General features: G+C 51.4%; 2 long non-coding RNA genes across 4 annotated transcripts; one reads left to right on the forward strand and one right to left on the reverse strand.

Moving 5' to 3' along the window:
* The first annotated feature begins 11,546 nt into the window (after positions 1-11,546).
* On the forward strand, positions 11,547-17,712 carry LOC122708216. The gene is made up of 3 exons (XR_006345049.1): positions 11,547-12,119; positions 13,372-16,112; positions 16,929-17,712. It is a non-coding gene; the product is annotated as an uncharacterized LOC122708216 (long non-coding RNA).
* Positions 14,286-15,931, reverse strand: LOC122708217. Of its 3 annotated transcripts, none has more exons than XR_006345051.1 (4): positions 15,804-15,931; positions 15,457-15,511; positions 14,883-15,008; positions 14,286-14,423 (listed from the first exon to the last, which is right to left on the reverse strand). It is a non-coding gene; the product is annotated as an uncharacterized LOC122708217 (long non-coding RNA). The 3 variants fall into 3 exon arrangements; XR_006345052.1 differs by having other exon boundaries at positions 15,357-15,511; XR_006345050.1 differs by having other exon boundaries at positions 15,765-15,888.
* Positions 17,713-22,533: the final 4,821 nt, after the last annotated feature.

Here is a 22,533-nt window from a genome sequence, read left to right on the forward strand (position 1 = left end):
TTTTTTTCTCTTTTAAAATTATAATAGTCAATTTTAAAAATATATCTACTGTAGAATTTAATCATTCATTTTAAAAGGGAAAGCATGAAACCAAAATGAGCTGGTATTTATCATTTCACTGGGAATGTATCAAACCTACAATCAATGCTTTATAATATAGAGAGTTAGAAGAAAACACAGACAGAAATGGAGAAAAATCAACCAGAGCAGAGAAGAGAAAGGGGCAAAAAAAAATACCAAAAGTGAAACAGAGAAAATGACATTATTTAACTTTGTTAGCCCAGAACCGTTCAAATGTATTTGACTGTGGAGCACTGAAAATAGGTCAAGCACCAATACTGCTCCCAGGGACATATTCTGAGAAACTCTGATTAGAGCCATCCTCAAACATCTTCCCGGAGTAGCGGTAACATTTGTGCAAAGAGCTTGGAGTCCAAAGGCAAAGACTGGAGCACTTGCGGGGAGCCCTTCTGTACCCATCAATTCCCAGACAAGAGACGTGGCCCTGGGTGACCACGATTCAGTCGGTGGCACCCTCTCCCACAGGCCACCTCTTTGGAGAGGCCTAGCCAAAGCGGGTCTGCGGTCCAGCAGGTGGGAGCGAAGTGTTCTGTGAAGCCCACTATACTGGTGAGAGGTTCCTGCTATGCATCGGGACTCTGAGCACCTGGAGCACCTCCAAACAAAATTGGGGGTGTGCTGGGAATGTGCCCACTTATCTGAGGGCCAGCACCTTTGGAAGCAGTGCGGTGGAAGCTAAGGAGACAGAGGCTCTCGGATCCTAAGAGATGCCCACCATCCGGAAAGCAGAAATTATGACCTCTAGTCCTGGACTTCTCTACTTCACCTTTATTCCGTCTTTATTCCATTTTCTTTCTCCTGGTCACCTGGCGTTTTCTGACTGTCTCCTCTATTTCTCTCCCATCCTCATTTCTATCTCCTCCCTCTCTCATTTGAGGTTCTACGGGGTCATTCTGTCAGACGGGGATCTGACAGGACTAGCCGTGGACCCTCTCTCCCACTCTAGATCAATCCGCTCCCCTCCCTGCCGCAGGCCCCTCATCCCCAGACACGGTGAGGGAGGGAGCCTGCCCTAAATTCTTCAGATGGGGTGGGCTGGAAGGGTGGGGGTCTGTGTTGTCCATGTCTGTCGCTCTTGGTCTCCTGAGCTGAGGGGGTGGGGAGGGCCCTTTCTGGGGCAGAATCTCCTCAGAAACCAGGCTCCATCCGCTCCACCCGCTCCCTCCGCAGAGAGACTCCACCCGCTCCCTCCGCAGAGAGAGGATCCGGCTGGTACATTTCCTGCCAGCTCCGACAGGCCTCAAGGAGATAATTAATGCCTCACACCTGCCTCTACCAGAGAAGGTGCCGGAAGAGGAGGAAATGGCGTCGCGGGGAAGAAGTGCGTCCATCTGCAAAAAGTTTTAAAGCGGGAGTAGAGAGTGGGGAGGGGGCCACTGAACCCAAATCTTACTGAAGAAGCGCCTCTTGGCGTCCCCTCAAGGGCCACCGCAGAGCGAGGCTGACAGGCTTCTCAGTGGTCAAAGCTTCCGGAAGGAAGGAGAAAGGAGGCTGGTGGCAGAGCCTCGGCCCTTGGCCTGGAGCCCCGAAATGCCGGACCTTGAACCCGGCCTGCCTCGCGGACGGGGATGGGGGTTTGTCTAAGGTTGCAGGTGCCCAGCTTTCAGGGCCAGGGAGAGAGCTAGAAACCCCCCGGGCAAGTGGCTTCTGATAAAAAGGCAGACGGACAGACGGAGATGGACGTGGCTCCTTCCTTCCCAGACGCCCCCGCGTCTGCGTGGGCAGACAGATGGGCCTTTCCTCTGGGCTTTACAGATTAATGCGTCCTTCGTATCAATTATAGAGACAAGAAAGTGTAATTTTCTCCCCATGTTTGTACTGTTCAGGATTAATCTGCCTGTAAATGGATAATCTGTCAGCTTCCGAGACACTAAAGTGGGGAGGGGGTGGGGCAGGAAGTGGGGGAGAGATTTACCAGTGGGTAATGCCATCTGCTTTATTAGGTTGTTTTATAAACCTGACATTCAATTTGTTCTGGAGGACTTGGTGACGGATTATTCTGTAAATTCCCGAATAATTACGATAACCAGAGAAAGGGGGGAAAAGGAGAGAGAGAGGTGGGTTTGGAGGGGCGGGAGTTGCCAGCATACCTGGGAGGAAGGGTCCCAGAGGACAGAATCCACCCACGGCTGCCTCCGGAGTGGGAGGCTAGGCCTCAGAGAGGGGTTGACCAAAAGGCCCCAGAGAGCCCTTCAGCTCCGGTCTCATCCATCCCCCTGCCTTTTCAAATCCTCAGACTCTCTGCTCACCTCAACAGGACAGTGAAGTCACGTGAGCAGGGACTCTGTTATCAGTAAGATCTCATATTCTTCCTCCCATCACCTGGGTCTGAACCCCATGCTCTCTTTACTGGCTCTGTGAACTTGAGTAAATTAAACTCTGTGCCTCAGTCTCTTCAAGGGTACAACTGGGCCAGTGGTAATACTTACCTCCTACGGTTGCTGCCGAGATCAAATTAGGCCTGTATGGAAATCACTTTAAAATGATGCTTGGTGCATACTAAGTACTGTATAAACGATTTGCATTTTTATTATTCCTTTGTGTTTTTATCCCTCAGGTTTGAGCCTGGTCCAGATAGCATAGTACACTCTGGATAGACACCTGATGGTTGGATCTGAAAAAATCACGACAGTAGTATCCAAATCTTGGCACCTAGAGGCCCCTCAGGCATCCTGGGGTCAGCCCCCACCGTTCATCCCCTTGGAACCTTGCCAAGGACACAGAGCTCCCTGCCCACCGCTGGGCGGCTCAGGCCTTCAACCTGACCCAAAGCCAAGCACTGCCCCCCACCAACCCCCTGCAGAGCCCTCCCCAGGGTTCCAGCTGCCGTGTCTGCACAGTGAGGCAGACAGAGCCCCTCGGGTGAAGCATAGTCTTGATTATCAGCTCTGAGAGCTCGTTTCTCAGCAGAATGCTATTCAATTACCCCGTGCACGTTTATCTTTTAAATTTCCGAACGCTGCCTTCCGTGGCTTCTGTAGCGTATTTGCCGCTTGTGCTGAGGTGGAGGGGGCTGGGGGAAGGAAGGCCATGCAGTGTGTGCCCACGGCCCACCTCCCTGACACCCTTCCTGTGTTCCGGGGTCCAAGCCTGAGGCCCAGCCATGTGGTCCCGGGAGTCCAGGTGGCAGGAGGAAGGGGAGGGACTAGAATCCTCCCTGTCTGCTCTTTCTGCCCACCTCTGTGCCTTTGTCCTCCAAAGGACGGTTCTCTGTTAGTTCAGCTGGTTACCAGGATAAAGAGGCTCTGGAGTGTAGTCTCTGAGGCTTCCCACAGGGAAGACGTCTGCGCCATGGGCGACACCTGGGTAGAACACACACATCTCAAGGTACATTCCTGATCTTAGGCCCCCATGTCATCCATGTGAAAGTCCTACATCCACAAGAACTTATCCCCTTCTTTACTTCATGTAATCATACATGGGGCTAGGATGTGGACTGTGGAGTGGGCTTCTATTGTGTTCCCTGTCCAGTACCAACCTCCCTAGTTCTTCTGGTAAAAGAATTCTTTTTTCTCTGGAGAATCTATTCCAAGTGGTTTGGATGGGACCGTCGCTGCCCGATCTTCACTGATGTACAGGAGACTTTGTCCTGATCAATCAGGATACTTTGTGCCCTTGGCCAAACTAATTGAATCAAGGGTGGCCATGTGACCCAAAGCCAGGTGATCAAGTCCTTCAACAGGGCTTTTCTGCCAAAGGTTTTGGGGAAGAAGCTTTATTGCTTCCAAGTTGCTAATCTGGTAGGATGTGAGCCTTTGGTTATTGGCAGCCCCATGCTCACCATCAGGAGATCGCCTGGGATAGATAGAGCCCTGATGATATCGTGGAAATCCTTGTCTAACCAGACATATCCTCTAGACTTTTCAGTTACGTGAGTCAAAATATTCCTTTTTTTAATTTTTACTTGATAGTATGAGTTGTGTTACTGTCATACAAAACCTCGTGAATATAGGCTGCAATTAGCACCTCCTCCCCATCTTCAAGCTTCATCTCACAAAGTCAAGGTGTTTGTCAAGGAAGGCCTGGGAGCGGGGTGATCTGCTTCTCAACAGGAGTGAGGCTGTACACCTTCGCAGGGCCTGTCCAGTTCTCAGAAGGTCCTCTTCTATTATAGCCCCTCTTCCCTCGTATCATTCCTGTGTGCGCTGACAGATCGGCTTCTCCTTATTGGTTTATAAAGTTTCTCCTACTCTCTTTCTGATGACCTTTGTCTTCATCAATAATCACAGGCTCCCTAGGGACAGGGAGATCAATCACTTCTGGGTCTTCTTGTCTCCACCAATTTCTAGTCCAAGGTTCTCAACTGTCTGATATGGAGCCTGATGGTTTGAGGGTATCTGCCTGTTTGCGGGTATAGGAATGTATCCCTGGGGATGCATGAAAATGAAGCTGGAGGGGCTGCCAAAAAGCATGGGGGGAGTGAGACAGAATAAAGAGCAGAGCAATCAGGACCCCTTGGGCTTTCAGAGTCAGAGGTCCTGTTCAGTAACTTGAGCTGGCTCTATGTTATCATTTATTCAGACCCCATCTTCTACCAAAATAGGACCAAGGGAACTTACAACCATGATTCTTGAGATACAGACAATGATAACAGAAACATAGTGTTGACTTCCTTACTATTGTCCAGCCCTGGCACCAGGCCCACTTGGGGACCCCAAGAGCAGCCTCATCCCACTGGCTGTGGTCCTCACTAACTGTCCTACCCAGTCTCTGGCTGGGCTGACTAGTGAAGGGCTTTTCCTGCTGAAGGCAATCTGTAAAGCCTGGAAGAGGTGGCTGAATCTTCAGATGTGCAGACACTAATGCAAGGCTACAAGGATCATGAGGACTCCGGGAAATGTGACACCACAAAAAGAAAAACCAAAGCTGCAGTAACCTGCCCTGAGGAAACGGACATCGACATACTTCCTGACAAAGAACTTAAAAGAACTGTGTTTAAAAATGAAAAAGCAAGTCACAGACTGGCAGAGAATATTCAAAATTTGTATATCTGACATGACTCATGTCCAGAATTTATCTTGAAGTCTTACAACTCAATAATAAAAAAAAAATTAAACTTGGCAAAAGACAGTTAACAAAAGAAGAAATATACAATAAGCACATTAAAAAATTGCCAACATCTATAATTTTCAGGGAAATATGAATTAAAACCACAGTGAACTACCACTTCATACCCAACAGAACCACTAAAATATTGAAAAATAGTCAATACAAGTGCTGGTGATGTTTTGGAACAACTAGAACCCTTCTACACTGCTGGTGGGAGTGTTAAATAACACAACCTCTTAGGAAAAGAATTTTTCAATTTCTTAAAAAAGTTAAACATACATCAGTCCTCCAACTATCAGGCTTTTACCCAAGAGAAATAAAAACCCATGTTCACACAAAGAAACATATAAATGTTCTTAGCAAATTTATTTGTAATAGTTTGCTTTGGTGGCTCAGATGGTAAAGAACCTGGAGACCCAGTTTCCATCCTTAACTTGGGAAGATGCCCTGGAGAAGGAAATGGCCACCCACTCTCATATTCTTGCCTGGAGAATCTCATGGACAGAGGAAGCTGGTGGGCTATAATCCATAGGGTCCCAGAGAGTCAGACACGACTAAGCAACTAACATAGCTAATAAAACTGCAAACAACCTAAATGTCTATCGACAGTTGAACAGGTAAACAAATGTGGTGCCTTCAAACAATGGAAACTTGTTGTTCAGTCGCTATGTCATGTCGACTCTTTGTGACCCTATGGACTGCTGCGTGCCAAGCTCCCCTGTCCTTCTCCTGTATCTCCCAGAGTGCTCAGATTCATGTCCATTGGGCAGTACCAAAGAATGTACAACAGAATGCTACTCAGCAAGAAAAGAGAATGAACTATTGGCATATATAACCACATGATTAAATCTCAAAAATAATTACACTGAGTGAAAGGAATCAGACACGCAAAAGGCACATATTCTGTATTTCCATGTTGGTGAAACTGGAAAAAAGGCAAAATTAATCTGTGTTGTTAGAACTTTGATCAGGGGTTGCCTGGGATAGAGACAGGATTTTGACTATAAAAGTATACAAGGAGCTTTCTGTGGTGGCAGAAGTGGTCCTTCCTTAATTGGAGTAGTGGTTACGTGACTGGATCTATTTGTCAAACCTCATCAACACTTACATGCTCACTGTGTGTATAATATGGTATGCAAAATATTCCTCAATGAATAAAGTATTCTTGAATCAAAATGCACACACGGAGCAGAGTGATGGAAGCTCTCTGCTCACACTGCCCGTTCCTGCTCTTACTTCTTCACACAGACCACTGCAGATCTAACAGACAGAGGCGAAGGCAAGCCTTTGTGCCAGGGCTCTGGCTTTGGACATCACAGCCCCAGATTCAGGAGGCAGCCGAAGAGACAGTCCAGCCCTGCTCAGGACACAGTCCTTACCAGAACCCTGAGAAAAGGGTCATTCACCAGGTGCCGCAGACACAGGCGGGATCTACACCAGCCTCCGAGCTCTGACCCCGGAGCAGCAAGTTCTTCAGCCTCTGGGTGCCGCCGTTTCCTCATCGGTGAATGGGAAAACTCCTGCACTTTTCAGGGAATAACAAACATCATATATGAACAGGTAGATAAGGAATCTAGAAAAAAGGTACTGATGAACCTATTGGCAGGGAAGGAATGGAGACGCAGATGTAGGGAACGACTTGTGGACACGGTGGGAGAGGTAGGGAATAGGATGGATGGAGAAAGTAGCATCAACATAGATGCACGCTCATGTGTATTTGGACAGCTGCTGAGAACTTGCTGTGTAGCAGAGGGAGCCGGTCTGGTGGTCCCTGATGACCTAGAGGGGTGGGGGGTGGAGGGGAGGGAGGGGAAGGGATGTATGTATAACTATGGCTGATTCGGGTTGTTGTATGGCAGAAACCAACACAACATTGCAAAAATTAAAACAACAAAAAAATTTAAAAAGATTCAATTCATGGACCTCAAGGGTGTAGAACAGAATTCAGCAAAGAGGACTGCACAATAAATGTTGGCGGCTCTCGGGATGGTGGGGGGCCTAAGGCCGCTGGTGTGAGCTCCCGGCGGAGGGCACGGTTGCGGAGGGACCCATCCAACACCCTGCGAGCCTATCTCGGGCTGTCTGTGCCAGAGTGCCGTGCACGCCTGGTGCGGGCACGCCCCACGGACTCTGCGTACCTTGGACTCTCATTTCCTAGGGCCACCTAACAAGGTACCACAGCTTAAAGCAACAGAAGTTTCTTTTCTCACCGTGTTGAGGCTAGAAGGCCAGGATGAAAGTGTCGCAGGGCCGCACGCCCTCCCGAGTCGCTGCGAGAGAAAGCTTCCTTGCTTATTTCAGGTCCTGGAGGTCCAGCTTCCCTTGGCCCAGAGCAGCATCACTGGAGCGTCTGCCCCCATCTCCATGTGGCCATCGTCCCTGTCTGTCTCTGTCGGTCTCCTAACTCTCCCCTCTGTGTGAGGACATCAGTCACCCTGGATCCGGGCCCAAGCGACTCCAGGGTGATCTCACTTTCACCAGCTGACACAGCAGAGGCTTCTTTTGCCAGTAAAGTTGCCTTCACACAGGGTTAGGCTGGGAGCGTAGCTTTCTGAGGGACACCGTTCACCCATAACACTGGGTCTCCACTCTACACTGAATGTCTGTGTAAAGACGCCGAGGGGACACGTGTGTCCAGGCATGTCATCACACAGGTCTGGGCAGTACCCAGCATGGCTGCACAAGTGTGTGTGTACACTTCCAGGCTCCGGGCTGAGTGGACCCGTGCACTGGGTTCCATGTTCGAGTCTTGGGTGTCTATCAAACACGGGATTTTCTGTCTCCAATAACAGTGTGGACCCCCCCGGCCCCGACCCCCTGACCCCAGCTCTATTCTGCGGCTCCTTACCTGCCCAGAGGTCCCTGTGCTCACAAACAAAAGGAAGGGCTTTTAATGACTTTCCTCTAGTAAAATGAGTTATTTCCTGACTGACATATTTCCTCCTCTAATTATCTGCTTACCTCCTCTACCGGCTTACTGAGGAGGAGAGATAAAAGGGTCAGGACTCAGGCAGGCACGGCGCGCACACACACACACACTTTCACAAGGAGCGGATAGGGTGTGGTACTCAAAGCGAGTGTGTGTGGAGGACCCTGGGGGTCTTCCTGCCCGAGATAAACATCTGTACAGCTACCTGGAGCACCTTGTACCGCCAGGGTCTTCTACTTTAGAACTGCATGTCTATTTTCAGGCACTAACATTAATATCAATATTTTTAAACATTTCTTCAAGATTGAAAATACAAATAATAATTCACCCTCCTAAAAAAACTTACTCTAAAATTGCTGCTGATTTCTGGCACATGAGCATAGACGGGGTGAGGGAGTAAATATCACAGTTCTCCTGCCCGACCTCCTGCTGGCTGCCCCTGAGAAAGAGGGGTTCAGAGCTGAGTTTGAGGAGGGACCCAGGAAAGATCTGACGATCCTTCTGCCTGGCCTACAAGTAACTGGACAAGGATCCTAAACAATGGATTCTCTCCACCTCTTTTTAGAGAAACACAGCTTACAAAAGCAAGAAGAAAGTTCATGATCATATTCCAACCTCCTCATAGTACAGAAGGGAAGACCGAGGGCTGGGAAGGAACTCAGTGTTGTCTAAGCTCAGGGATCCAGCGTCTCCTGACTCCCGGTACACGCAGCCTTCTTTCCTCCTCACCCACTCCCCCTCTTTAGGCCTGGAGGGGGCGGTAGAGAGAGAGGGTGGAGGGAAGAGCCGCATCAGGGAAGGTGCAGAGAGCCACGGAACATTCCATAAAGCGTAGAAACCCCTTCTCCAGCTGAAGCTTCCTCCGCAACCCAGACCTCCCTCCCAGAAAGTCCAAGGGGCCCCCCACCTGCCCCAGCCCCTCTGCTGGTCTACTTAACCCAGAGACACTGGGGCTCCTGCGCTTTGATCCTGCAGGCGTCGGGAGCTTTTTGTTCTATTATTCACTGCAGGGTGGATGCTGGGTTGTCTCTCCTCATTACAGGCTGTGGCTGGACTGCCCACCACCTCCCCAAGGCCACTGGATGACGTCCATCAATAAGTCAGTAACAGCGACTGGATGTGAGATGCCTTCTGGGGAAAGGGCTGGCACCATTTCAGAAGCAGAGTTTTCGACAAAGCCTCTTTTTTAGGAGGAGAGCTGGAGAGGAAAGCAATAAGCATAAAAACTATAGAAGTGCAGGTAGAGATGCTAAGAGACAAGTTTCTGCCCAGCTGATCGGGCAGCTTCGGAAGGTGGGTCTTGCTCGTAGAGGGGTGTGTGTGTCCCCCAGAGCAGCCAACACACAGTGGGACACCACCAGTATTTATTTAACAAGTGAATGCACAAGTGGGCTTCTCCTCCCAACCCTCAAGACCATCCTCTCCAAGGAGAAGGAGCACAGAGCTACGAGGCACTTCTCACTGCACCCTGTGATGGGCCAAGTCTGGCTGTCTGCCCACGATCGCCACACATAACACCAGAGGGTACAAGGTCTAGGCAGTCATTTCCTTTTGCTCACAGCTGCATCCTCAGCACCCAGCACCGTGCCCGACTCAGAGTGGGCCCTCAACCAATGTGTACAATAAATGAATAAATTGGGTGTCAGACCGGAGACCTATTTCTGGGTCGGCTGCTGGCTTGCTGAGTAACCCAGGCCAGTCACTTCCCCTCTGTGGGTATCAGTTTGTCCCTCTCTGTCCTGAGGGCTGTGTGCCAGAAGATGTCCAGTGAGGTCATCCAGACTAGACATTTCATGAGGAAGATGAAACACGGCGTCACCATACAGAGTCACACGGTGACTTGTCCAGCTTCATGTCCTGCCCCTCCCATCATTAAGGGAGCCTCCATCACCAGGGCTCTGATAACCTAGGGGGAAGCAGGTGTGACGGGGTTACATCCCAAACCACAGATACCTGCAGCCAGGATGAATGTTCAGAAACTAGATAAAAGAAATGCCCTAGCCCGGAAGGCATGACTTCCCCCAAAGTGGCAAAACCTTGGCGAGTTCATACCTCCATGCCTGAAGCTGCTGTCTCCCCACCAACTCCAGGCAGAGACTCAGCAGTGGGAAGAACGTGAAAATGGAGGGGAGCCCTTAGGAAGCCTTTTCCCAGCACGTAGTCTAGAAACTGCTGGAGAAAAGCACAGGTGGGACCACAGAAGATTAAGGACAACTCAGGCTCACGGAGGACTTGGCCTGCCTAGCCAGCAGTGATGAACTTCAAGAGAACTGTGTGCAGCGTGGTTCCCTAAGTGGACTAGGGCAGACAACGATCACTGTCCTGTGGGAGTCCACTCTCCACAGTAAGCCCCACATTGTGGGGTGCCCTTCAGACATCGTTATGATTGGACGAGTCCCCAGCAACCCCTCCATCTTCACTCTCACCTTGCAGAAATCTTGCCTCTCCGGAATTGTTATTAGTCCACATGCATTATGTCTTTGTGGGGTGGGCAAAGTGGGGGTGGGCTTCAGCCCCAGTTCACAGACCCAGGGGATGGAATTTGAGAGCTGGCCAGGGTTTTTCCAGTAGTCATGTATGGATGTGAGAATTAGACCATAAAGAAAGCTGAGCGCTGAAGAACTGACGCTTTTGAACTGTGGTGTTGGAGAAGACTCTTGAGAGTCCCCTGGACTTCAAGGAGATCCAACCAGTCTATCCTAAAGGAAATCAGTCCTGAATATTCACTGGAAGGACTGATGCTGAAGCTGAATATTTTGGCCACCTGATGCGAAGAACTGACTCATTTGAAAAGACCCTGATGCTGGGAAAGACTGAAGGCAGGAGGAGAAGGGGGCAACAGAGGATGAGATGGTTGGATGGCATCACCGACTCAATGGACATGAGTTTCAGCAAACTCCGGGAGGTGGTGAAGGACAGGGAGGCCTGGCGTGCTGCAGTCCATGGGGTCGCAAAGAGTCGGACACAACTGAACGACTGAACAACAACAATAGGCCAGTCAAGTCTTGACCCCGTCCCTCCGCACCCCGCTTCCCCCTCCCCCGCCCCGCCAGAGCCTCGCTCAAGGTCAGGGAGGAGGGAGCGGTGGTTCCCAGCACTGCGGTCACCTGACATGTACTTTACAGGCTGTTGACTCCCAAACAATACAGTCCATGCCGATCTGCAGGGTACCTTCCGCCTAGTTTTCCAGTAAACTATTCCCACCGAACAAACACGCAGTCTCCCCCGGTCCCCGCGCGGACCTGGAAAAACACAGCGCTTGGCTGGGCTCCCGGCCTGGGGCTTGACTGCCGGTCCCCTCCGGGCCAGCGCCGGCCGCACGTGGACGCACGCGGGGTGCCCTGGCGCCCAGCTTCCACCGGGGGGCGCCCGCGGGCCGCGGGAGTGCCGGCCGCTCGCGCCCAGTCTCCCGGGCGCGCCCGGCCCGCGCCTGCGCACACCCGAGGCCGCCGCGGGCTCCACGCCCGAGAGCCGCGCTTCCGGCGCCTGGGCGGTGGAGGTTACCGCGGGCCATCCGCCCGGGAGGGCCGGCTCTGAGGTCCGCGAGCGGGAACAGGGGGCCGGTGTCCGCCCTGCGGAGACCCGGCGGCCGTGTTCCGAGGCCCCACGGGCGCTATCAGAGGCGGCGGCCTGCGGTGGCGCGGGGGGCTTTTAGGAAGAATTTGAGAATTCTTCTTAAATTTAGGAAGCAGCCGCTGCGCCTTAAATCTCGGAGCTGCTCTCCTCCGCGGCCTCTGGCCGCCCGGCTGGCCTCGTGACGTTCCGGCCTCGGGTCCATCGACCGCCTGTCAGCTCCAAGCTGAGCAAGGCCACCTCGATTTTCCGAAGTCGCACCGACCCCGGGCAGGGGAGGCCTGGGGCGAGGGCCACTGGCGCGTCCATGGTACAGAGAGAGCCGCAGGAACGGAGGGGCCGGGGGGCCAGTTGGACTTCCTGCTCACCGAGTCCCGAGGTCAGAGCGGGGAACGACGCCAGGGAACAGCCAGACACCGATGGGAGAACTGGGAGAGCACGTTGTCCAAGGTCACTGAGTTTGCTGGCAAGGAGCAAACCCTACCATGTGAGCCTTAACTTTAAGTTCAGTTCAGTCGCTCAGTATGTCCGACTCTTTGAGACCCCATGGACTGCAGCACGCCAGGCCTCCCTGTCCATCTCCAACTCCGGTGTTTGCTGAAACTCATGTCCATCGCATCGGTGATGCCATCCAACCATCTTGTCCTCTGTCATCCCCTTCTCCTCCCGTCTTCAATCTTTCCCAGCATCAGGGTCTTTTCCAATGAGTCAGTTCTTGGGACCCTGTAATGGTTCCCCTAGCTCTTGGGAGAAAATTCGAGCTCCTTAAAAGGGCCTCAAGGCCCTGTGGCATCATCAGCTCCTGCTTACTTGGCAACAGAACCCCTCTCTTCACCTCTCTTCATCTCTGGGCTTTGCCAGGTTCAATGAGCCCAGCCTCCTGCAGCCCCAGTCTCTGCAGGCTAACTCCTCCTTGTCTTCTAATTCCAGGTTCACACACCATTTCCTCTGGAAAGCTTTCCAGGCCTTCCCCTGTGCCTCACGCATAGAGCCCTGTCCAACAGCGTTGTCAGATAGCCCATGCCAAACTTCCCTGCTTCTTTACCCAGAGTCCCTTTCTGCCCTCAGACTGTGCCTGGGCCCATGATAAAGTGAAAGTGAAGTCGCTCAGTCATGTCCGACTCTTTAGGAGTCCATGGACTATAGCCTACCAGGCTCCTCCATCCATGGATGGGATTTTCCAAGCAAGAGTACTGGAGTGGGCTGCCATTTCCTTCTCCAGGGGATCATTCTGACCCAGGGATGGAACCCAGGTCTCCTGCATTGCGGGCAGAGGCTTTACGGCCTGAGCCATCAGGGAAGCCCTTGATAGGCACTCTATAAATACAGGATGAATGAATGAATGGATCAGAGCTCCTCCCATCTGGTTTCTGGACCTATGTACTTTTCAACATACTGCACACTGACCCTTTTATACTCTTGTAACTAAAGGCTTATGGCATGGAAGCACCTATGTTATATGGCAAAGCTGGGGAAATCAAGTCTCAGAACAAGAGCCAGTTCTTGAAAGAATACTGTGTTCCTTGCTTTTGCTTCCAAGAAGTAGTTTTCAACATGGTGTTTTCCCTAGTGCTCTGAACAGTAATTTCTAACTTATTTTTGTTAGTTCACTCAGAGAAACGACCTCACAAAACAGATAAAACCATGTTCCTAGAATCTGACAGAATGTTTGAGGGGCTCCATGTGCCGACTTCAATCAGAGAAGCACCATTTTTATTTTATTTTTTTTTATTTTCCAGGTAGTTCTTGTGGAAAAGAAAAGGAGCCAAGGTTTCTATTGATGCTTTAAGAATATTTAGAAATGAATGGCGCCAAAAGATTGCAGCGTAGAGCGGCTGAAGAGCTGTGAACAATGGTTAACAGCTAATCATTTCAAAGGCCTGTAACTTCCATTCCCAATGAGGCACATGCTACAATTTCCCAACCTACTGAGCTTCCCCCCTGTTCTTTTATGCAGAGTCTATGTTTGTGGCTCTTCATTATTTTTTCTTCCCTTGTAGCAGGCAATCTGATGTTAAATGGATACAGGAAGGAAGGCAGAGGTATATTTTTTTCAAAGTTTGTCACATTTATAGGAGAAGTTGCTATGTTACTTTTTTTTTTTTTAATGGAGAATAATTGCTTTGCAATACTGTGCTGGTTTGTGCCATACATCACCATGAATCAGCCATAGGTGTACATGCACCCGCTCCAACCTCAACCTCCCACCCCATCCCAGCCCTCTAGGTTGGCACGGAGCGCTGGGTTGAGCTCCCGGTGTCACACAGCCAATTCCCACTTCTTGATTGAAGAAGAGAGTTGAACGTTTGATATTTCTCCTTAGGAAAAAGTTTTTGCTGTGGCTTGAGGCCCCAGTCCCCCCCTACCCTGGCGAGTGGCTTTCCTCCAGAGATGCTCAGGACCTAGTCTGTGGGACTTGAGAATGTGTTCTCAGCAAGGGGAACTTTACTGATGTGATCACGTTAAGAATCTTAAAGAGATTATTCTGGATTAGCCACGTGGGCCCAATGTAATCGGAATAGGCCCAACAAGAAGCGGGGCAAGCGTGTCAGAGTCAGAAGGTGTCAGTGGAAGCAGAGCTTGGAGCCAAAGCGGGGTGAGGAAGACTCAGCTCAACAGTGATGGCTTTGAAGACGGAGGAAGGGACACGAGTCACAAAGCAGGAGTCCTCCAGAAGACAGACAAGAGCAGGAAACGGGTTCTCCCTTAGCGCTTCGAGAAGGAACACAATCCTGCTGACACCTTGATTTTAACCTCAGTGAGACCGATTTTGGACTTCGGGCCTTCAGAACTGTAAGATAAATGCCAAGCCACCACATTTGTAGTAATCTGTTGCAGCAGCCATAGGAAACTAATCCCCCTCCCCTCCCCCCAAAGAGGAAAAGAATCCCTGCCACAGACCCATGTTAATGGAAGAAGGGGGTTCATCGGAGACGGGGACTGGGCTAGCTATGGTGTGGACAGCGCTCGTGCCGCTGGGGGAGGAATGTTAGCGGTCAGCCAGACGCCCGTGTGTTGTCATTCCAGAAAGCGTGGAAGGCGGCACCACGGGGTATATGCGGTAGCACTTGCACGCAGTTTTATGTTTTGACTATGTGTATAGCCATTTTTATTTCCCCTGCTGGACTGGAAGAGTCCCAGATGGCATTCATTTTTATACCCCGGTTGTTCCCAGCGCCTTGTGTGAACGTGTGAGGCATTTCATACTTCCCGAAGCCCGGGTGTGGCCCGTATCCACTTTGAGTCTCACCACAACTCTCCCAGGGTCAGGCAAGACGGGTTGTAGTATCGCTAGACGTTTTCGTTTTACGAAGGACTAGCACCCAGGTTTCTCTGCACCCAGGCCCTTTTCTCTCCAGCGTTCCGACCATCGTATCTGCAAAGTGAACGCAGGAGCACAGGTGAGGAAGTTGAGGCGCTTTCAGAGGCCCAAGGGTCCTGGTGGTGGGTGGGCTCTAAGCAGGGGGTGGGGGGGAACCCACAGCAGACAATCTGGTTTTTCAAGAGCAGAGAAGGATGTGGATGAGAAGAGGGAGAGGCCCCCTCTTGTTCTGGCTCCAGGCGAGGCTTCCTGTCAGGGGTGCCCACCCTGAACCCCCGCCTGTTCACCAGCTTTCCTAAGGAAGTGTTTCTGTGGAGGTTCGGAGGTGCAAGGGTCATGCCTGCGGGTGGGGCTTCAGGACTGAGGGCCGTCGGAGGAGAATGGTATCTATCACTCTTTTACATTTTAAAAATTCTCCGAATCCCATCAACATCCTCACAGTCCAGCCTCTGGAATTAGAGATCATTTCAAGTCACAGGTCCCCACTCAGCCCTGGTATAACCTTGGCAGGCGTGGATGGATCCCACTTCATCTGCAAAACTCGGGTAACACCGACCCTGTGTGTTGTTGGAAAGACAAAAAAATAATGTATGGAAGATAAGAAGCATTCCCATGATAGCTATATTACGGATAATCAAGAAAATGGGGGAGATTGTATTTCTCAAGGTTGGGCAGCTGGTAAATAAATGGTGACACCAAGACCCCATCCTCGACCCAAGCCTTCAACTTATCCAAAGGCCCTTCACTCCCCCAGAACATTCTGTGGCCATACGCCGGCCCTCCCAGGCAAAGCTTCCCCACCCGGTTCACGCAGAGAGCAGCAGGGGCCGCTTCTGACTCGGCCCCGACCCAGGACTTGCTGGAAGCCCGCGCGCTGCACAGCTGCACACATCTGGAACCTCGCCGGCTGGTGCCCCGAGGGGCGCGCCGGGACCTCCAAAACCTGTGCGCCCGGAGACATCAGGGCGGCCACAGGCCTCCCCTCCGCCCCGCCGCGGCCCTTCGGCTCCCGCCCGCGCACCCAGGAGCGCTGAGCCCAATGTCAGGGTGGACCCCTGGGCGCCAGGCACCGGCTCGGTGGGGCAGCCCCCGCGCGCGTCCCTGTAGGGAGCGGCGGCGCGCGCAGGGAGCCCCGGGCGCGCACACGCCCGCAAACCCGTAAGCCCAGCCCCGGGGTTTTGCACCCGTGGACGATCGGCGCGAGGGCCGGGGTGGGGGGAAGCCCGGGGCGGGCCAGGGAGGCCGGGAGAAGCCGCCCCGGGCGGCCGGGAGGCGTCGGGAGAGGGGCCCGGCGCGGCGGCGCTCGGCCCGCCCTGGCCCGCAGCCCGCAGGGTTCAGACGGGGCCAAGGCGGCCAAAAGCGGCCGGCGCGCGCCAGGGGCCGCGGCCAAAGCTGACGCGGGGTGCTGAACAATGTTGGGACGAGCCGGCGCGGCCCCCAGGGCTCCGCGGAGCCGCGCTGGAGGGGCCCTCCCCATAGGCGGCTCTGCCAAGCGGCCTGCACCGGGTCCTCCGGCGGCGGCCCAATCCCCACCCCGCTCTCCGACCCCGGAGGGCGGGAGGGAAACGCGGGCTTTCTCCCCGGATTCTCGTCGCCTCGGGGCTCCACGGCCCTGGCGCGCAGCTGGGATCCCGGAGCAGGCTGGGGAAGGACGGGAAACGCAGGCCTCGTCTTCAATCTGTTGTGCAATGCACGCGCGCACACGCGGGTCAGGGGGGCCTGGAGGATGGCCCCGGCCCAGTGCACGCGCTTGGGGGGTGCGGGGTGGGGAGCGAAGCCTTCTGGAGGGTGAACACCTGCTTGGCCAGCGAGACAGGCACGGGGACCCAGAAACTGACCCGGGCCGCCCCTCTTCCCCAGGAGCCTTTACACAGCCCTGGCTTACCTTTTTGTGATTAATAGGACTGCAGATCATAAAGAGCTTTGCATTTGGCTGGGCAGTTTCAAACCCCTCTTTCCTCTTTATGCTCACAGCAACCGTATGCTGCAGACCAGACAGGCTGTTTCACAGCTGGGAGACCCCAGGGCAGGGAAAGGCCTGAGGCTCTGGGCCCCTGTCCCCAGCTAGGATCCAACAAACCTCTAAGTTCCTTCTCCTTTTCCTCCGGCGGCAGGGGGCCAGGTTTCCACCCTCTGACATTCCCGGACCCGATGGCCTCGGTTTCTCTGAGAGTTAGAGTCCCTACTGCCCGGAGAGGGGCTGACAGCAAGTGACAAGGACGCAGGTTCCCCTTACTGCAGAAGAAGCGATGTGAGTGGCCACGTGGCCTCCTTAGATGCTTCCCTTCTAGATGGAAGGAAGGTGGGCACTCCTGGCCCTAGAGCAGTGATTCCCAAAGTCTTATCCGCAGACTGGCAGCAGGAATGTCATCTAGGAACTTGTCAAAAGGGCACATGGTCCCAGACCTACTGAATCAGATACTCTGAAGGTGGAGGCCAGCAAGCTTAGTTTTAAGGGGCTCTCCAGCCCTTTCTGTGATGCACTCTGGAATCTGGAGAACCAGAAAAGCCTCCCTATAGGCTAGAGACAGGCCCTGCCTCCCAAAGGCTGACTGATGACTTAGGGGCCAAAGAAGGCGAGAAGTGAACTGGGAGGTTCAGTGGTTAGCTGCAGTTGTGAAAGGCCATTCCTCAGTCTTAACTCTGTGTGTGTGTGTGTGTGTGTGTGTGTGTGTGTGTGTGTGTGCGCCCATAAAACACTGGAAGGAGTGGAGACTTTAGGAACCCACACAAAACTGTACTTACAAACTCACTGAACTCTCCACGTGTACCTGCTAAGATGAGCTCAGTGTTAGCTGACTCTTTGAAGAGTTGGTTGGAAAGAAAGGCAACCAATTCATTTCATGAAATGGAACTTCATTGTTCAGCGCTGGCGGTACGAAGCGGACCAGACAATGCTGTGTCCATCCCTCAGCCAGCTGAAAGGTGGCACTATCTGGGTTAAAGTGTCGTGCCAGTCAGGGGAGGCTGAGTTTCTCCCTGCTGGCCCCAGGGAATGACTTGGGAGTGGGCATCAGGCGTGATTCTGGCCAAGAAGATATGATGGAAGATTGGGGAGTTGATGAAGATTTGATGGACACAGGAAAAGTGCATCCTTTTTTGTCTCTGGCTGTCCTTACCTGGAACTGCCACCATCTTCCTAGACGAAGGAAGAAGTTAGCCTGGAAGGACAAGCAGCATATTGGGGTGATGGGAGAAAGTCGGGAAACACCTAGAATCTTCACAACACTTTTGAACCACTAAATGAACTGACCTTGGGTGGTGGCTAGAATGAGGGGTTGAGATGAGAAAGTGGGGGGAACCCTTGGGATTTTAAGTGAGAAAAAAAATCATTTTTCTTATTCAGACTGTTTTTAGTTGGGTTTTCTGTTACTTGCTGCCCGTCATCCTAATACAATTAATGTGATTAGGATCGCACTGGAATACGTAAGCAGAAAGAAAAAGTCCAATAGGGCATCAGGGGAGTTATGGGGAGGACATTGGAGACTTTTGGCAGCTCTAGGCGTTGCAGTGTCTTCTCCCCCACATCTGATTTGGGGGTCCCTGTGCCCCCACTAGCGCGGCTCTTCCACTCTCTTGCCCTCTGCCTGCTTTCTCTCTCCTGTTTTCTCTTTCTACCAACTGGCTGATACTCTCCCATTTCCGGTTCAGATTTCCAAAAATGAGACCCTGGTTGGCCTCTGTATCTACCATTTCTTCAGAGTGCTTCATGCCTGGTCACTTCATCAGCCACTGGTCGGTCTGTGGGTTGACCATCCTTGAATCCAAATCCCATCTAACCCACCGTGGAAAGGAGGGTGGGTGCCGAACACGGCCAGCCCAACTTAGTCTGAGGCTAAGCGTAGGCTGGGAAGCTTCCCTTGGAAGGAAACAGTCCTCTTGGCGGATACCAGGACTGACTTGCCAGCAGTCTTCATGGGGAGCAGTAAAATGGCAGTGCTGAGCCAACAGGGTCAGAGCAAAGGAATCCATCCCCACCGTACACCTTCTCTGCTATAGATCTGTTTTATACCTGAGAGTAAGGGGCTGCCAGTCAAAAGGCCTGCCCAGATCCTCGATCTACCCCCAAACACTCAGTCATACCCCTCAAAAAACATCCCCACCCCAAGTGCACCCGCCCGTGCATCCGCACAGGAGGCAGACACACGGCTGTTGTCCAAGACGCACGCACCACACATGACTTTTCCGTATGGCGCTGTATGGCAACTGTTGCAAGGGTTGTTTTGTTGCCTCAGTCACGGTGAAACAACGTGTCAGGATGTGGGAGTGTCAGCAGCACTGACGGAACGGGAGCAGAATCGAGGGCACCCCCAGTGGCAGAGTGCTTCCTGAATCAAAGCGTTAAACATGCATAAATGTGATTTAAGCACCTGGGAGCCCACATGTGGGGGTGTGACCCTGCTTCCACGCGTGTGTGGCATTCTGATAGTATGCGTGTTATTTTCCCCTTAAGAACAAGTAATCACAGGCGTGGAAGAGGTGCAAACTGAGATGTTTCTGCCACTGATTGGCGCTGTGAAGTGGAAGCTACTCAGTTGTGCCTGACTCTCTGCAATCCCGTGGACTATACAGTCCATGGAATTCTCCAGGCCAGAATACTGGAGTGGGTAGCCTTTTCCCTTCTCCAGGGAATCTTCCCAACCAAGCGATTGAACCCAGGTCTCCCACATCACAGGCAGATTCTTTACCAGCTGAGCCACAAGATTGGCACCGTATCCTTAGGCAAATTGTTTGAACTTTCTGAGCCTCAAAGTCTTCATAGGTAAAATGTGTCTAATAATACTTCACTTGTAGGATCGCCAGGATCCTTATATACAGACAGGCACCTAAGAAAATGTCGAGCACTTACTATTATAACATTTTAAAGGTGTCATTCTAAAAGACCCGTTTCCTGGGGCAAGTGGACTCTGGAGTCTTTTGAGAGAATCATGGTCTATAGTATTGACTGGGTCCTGTGATGTCTGTCACCCAGCTCAACAAATGAGCTTGAGATTCTCTGTGGTCATCCTATCAGAAAGGAGAAAGGCTAGAAGGTGCCAAGTGGGTGGTGAGATGCTGGGAAGGAGACACCTTCATTCATGTGAATCTGCCCAGGAGATGGAGAGGAAGCTGTAGGAGCATCCAGAGCTGAGCCCAGGTGTAACTCATCATCTCATGCTACGTGGGGAAAGGAGTGGGAGCCAGGCGGGATGCTGGCCGGGCCCCTGGGGAAGAGGCTCAAGTTCACTGGGGAGCAGAGACCCCGGTGATCGTCACTGGCTGGTGTTGAGGCAAGCCGCCCAGCACCGAGACACGGGCAGTGGTGGGAACGGGTTTCTCAGGACTGGGGAGCCAAAAGACCTGCAGGGCAGTGGTGGAAGGTATTTGGAAATCCTTGGGACTAGAGTCAGGAAAGGTCTATCAAGCCTCTGAGAGGACTCACAAGTTCAGTGAGTCTCCAGGAGAGAGTCCAGCATGGTCAACACCTTGGTGTTAGCCTTGTGATACCCTCAGCAGGAGCCTAGCCATGGCATACTACTTTCAAAATCTGAATTATGAGATAATAAGTAGGTATGTCATAAACCTCTGGGTTTCCCAGGTGGTTCTAGGTAAAGAATCTGCCTGCCAGTGCAGGAGATGTAAAGAGACATGTGTACTATCCCTGGGTTGGGAAGGTCCTCTGGAGGAGGGCATGGGAATCCAATCCAGTATTCTTGCCTGGAGAATCCCATGGACAGAGGGGCCTAATGGCTTACTGTCCGTAGGGTCAGTCACACAGAGTTGCACCCGACTGAAGCAACTTAGCGCACGTGGGCATCTTAAGCCACTAAGTTTGTGATGAGTTCTATGCTGATCAGTGAAGAAATATGTGGTCCAGACTTAGGACTTAGAGATGTGCCCATCTTCTTCTTCTGGTTCTTCCTACTTTTATTTCCTTTTTGTTTTCCATTAGCTTTATTTAAGCTCATAAACTAAAAAATAAAATAAGAAATTAAAGTCACAAACTGATTACTAAGAACCAGAAAGAATTTGACTCTATCTAAAGGTTTCTCTGATGGCTCAGATGGTAGAGAAGCTGCCTGCAATGCAGGAGACCCAGGTTCGATCCCTGGATGAGGGAGATCCCTTGGAGAAGGGAATGGCTACCCACTCCAGTATTCTTGCCTGGAGAATCCCGCGGACAGAGGAGCCTGGCAGGCTACAGTCCATGGGATCCCAAAGAGTCACATGTGACTGAGCGACTAACACTCTAAGTGCTGATAAAATATAAGACAATATAAGAAAAATATGAAGTCTGAGTTCTACTTCCGCCACTCAATTGGTGTGGCATTGGGAAAACTTCTTAACTTTCCTATATCTTGGTTTCTCATCTATAAAATAAGGATTATAATGTTTACTTACTGCATTTAAGTCAGACTTGAGTCACATAATGTAGTCCAATGCACTTTATAAAATATGGCCCTGTGTACAAATGTAAGCTCTGGGAGACTGTGAAGGACAGGGAAGCCTGGCGTGCTGCAGTCCATGGGGTGGCAAAGAGTCAGATGCGGCTGAGAGGCCAAATGAATGAAGTCAAGCACCCATAAAGCAGAGGAGAAGCAGAAGGAAATTTCTTGCAGGAAATGTTGTCATATGCCTGCGCTTAACAATGGCGAGCGAAACGTCTTACACAGGAAAGAGATCGTTGGAGAGAAAGGCTGCAGGCTGTGTAGCAGCATATGGAAATCCAATCCAGAACAGAGAAAACCAGACAAGAGACGAAGATAAGCTCACCCAAGAAGAACAGGAAGACAAACGGAGGAGCTCTGCAACTACCAGCAGCATCCGAGTCAGCAGAGTGCTTTTTAAGGATCAGATTACAGTCGCTTTACGGAGAAATACTTTGGAGAAAATTCAGAAAAGGAAAACCAGCATGGAGGCTATATTTACCCAACAATAACAACAAGGTGTTTTGTTTCCTGCCTGCTCCATTGTTCACTGACAATGAGACTGCAGTTTTAAGATGTGACCCCAGGTGATATGAAAAACGTAAATTCCAGATCAGCTTACAAAAGTAATCGAAAGCTTTCACAAGCACACAAAATCTTAAACTCATTTTTAGAGATGGAATCCACTGAGAACCAATTCCAGGAAGGAAGAGCAGGTAATCCTGTGCCACAGAGCAGATCCATTTGTAGGATCCTGAGTTAATTTAAGACTGAATTGAGTTCAGAGCTCAGTTTTACCATCTGTCATTTGTGAGCTGCAGAGCATGTCAATTAGCCTCTGCAAAACTGAGATAATAAACACTTTACAGGGGTTTGGAGAGGACAGGGTGGAATAATGTATATAGAATGGCTGGCTTATAGTCAGTGATCAAAAACGGTAACTAATCTTTAAACTACTGTTGTCTCCATAGCTGCAAAGTAAGGGAGCTAACTAAATACACTGCAGGATCTTTTCTGCCTTTCGAGTCTTCTGGTTCTACCCTTGTCTATTGTTGGTAGGGAAGTAAAATGGTGCACTGGCTGTGGAAAATAGTCTGGCCGTTCCTCAATAAGCTAAACATAGAATCATCATACCACCCAGTAATCCTACTCCTAGTTGTATGATACTCAAA

This window comes from Cervus elaphus, chromosome 14 (genome assembly GCF_910594005.1).
Source record: "Cervus elaphus chromosome 14, mCerEla1.1, whole genome shotgun sequence".
Taxonomy (NCBI): Eukaryota; Metazoa; Chordata; class Mammalia; order Artiodactyla; family Cervidae; genus Cervus; species Cervus elaphus.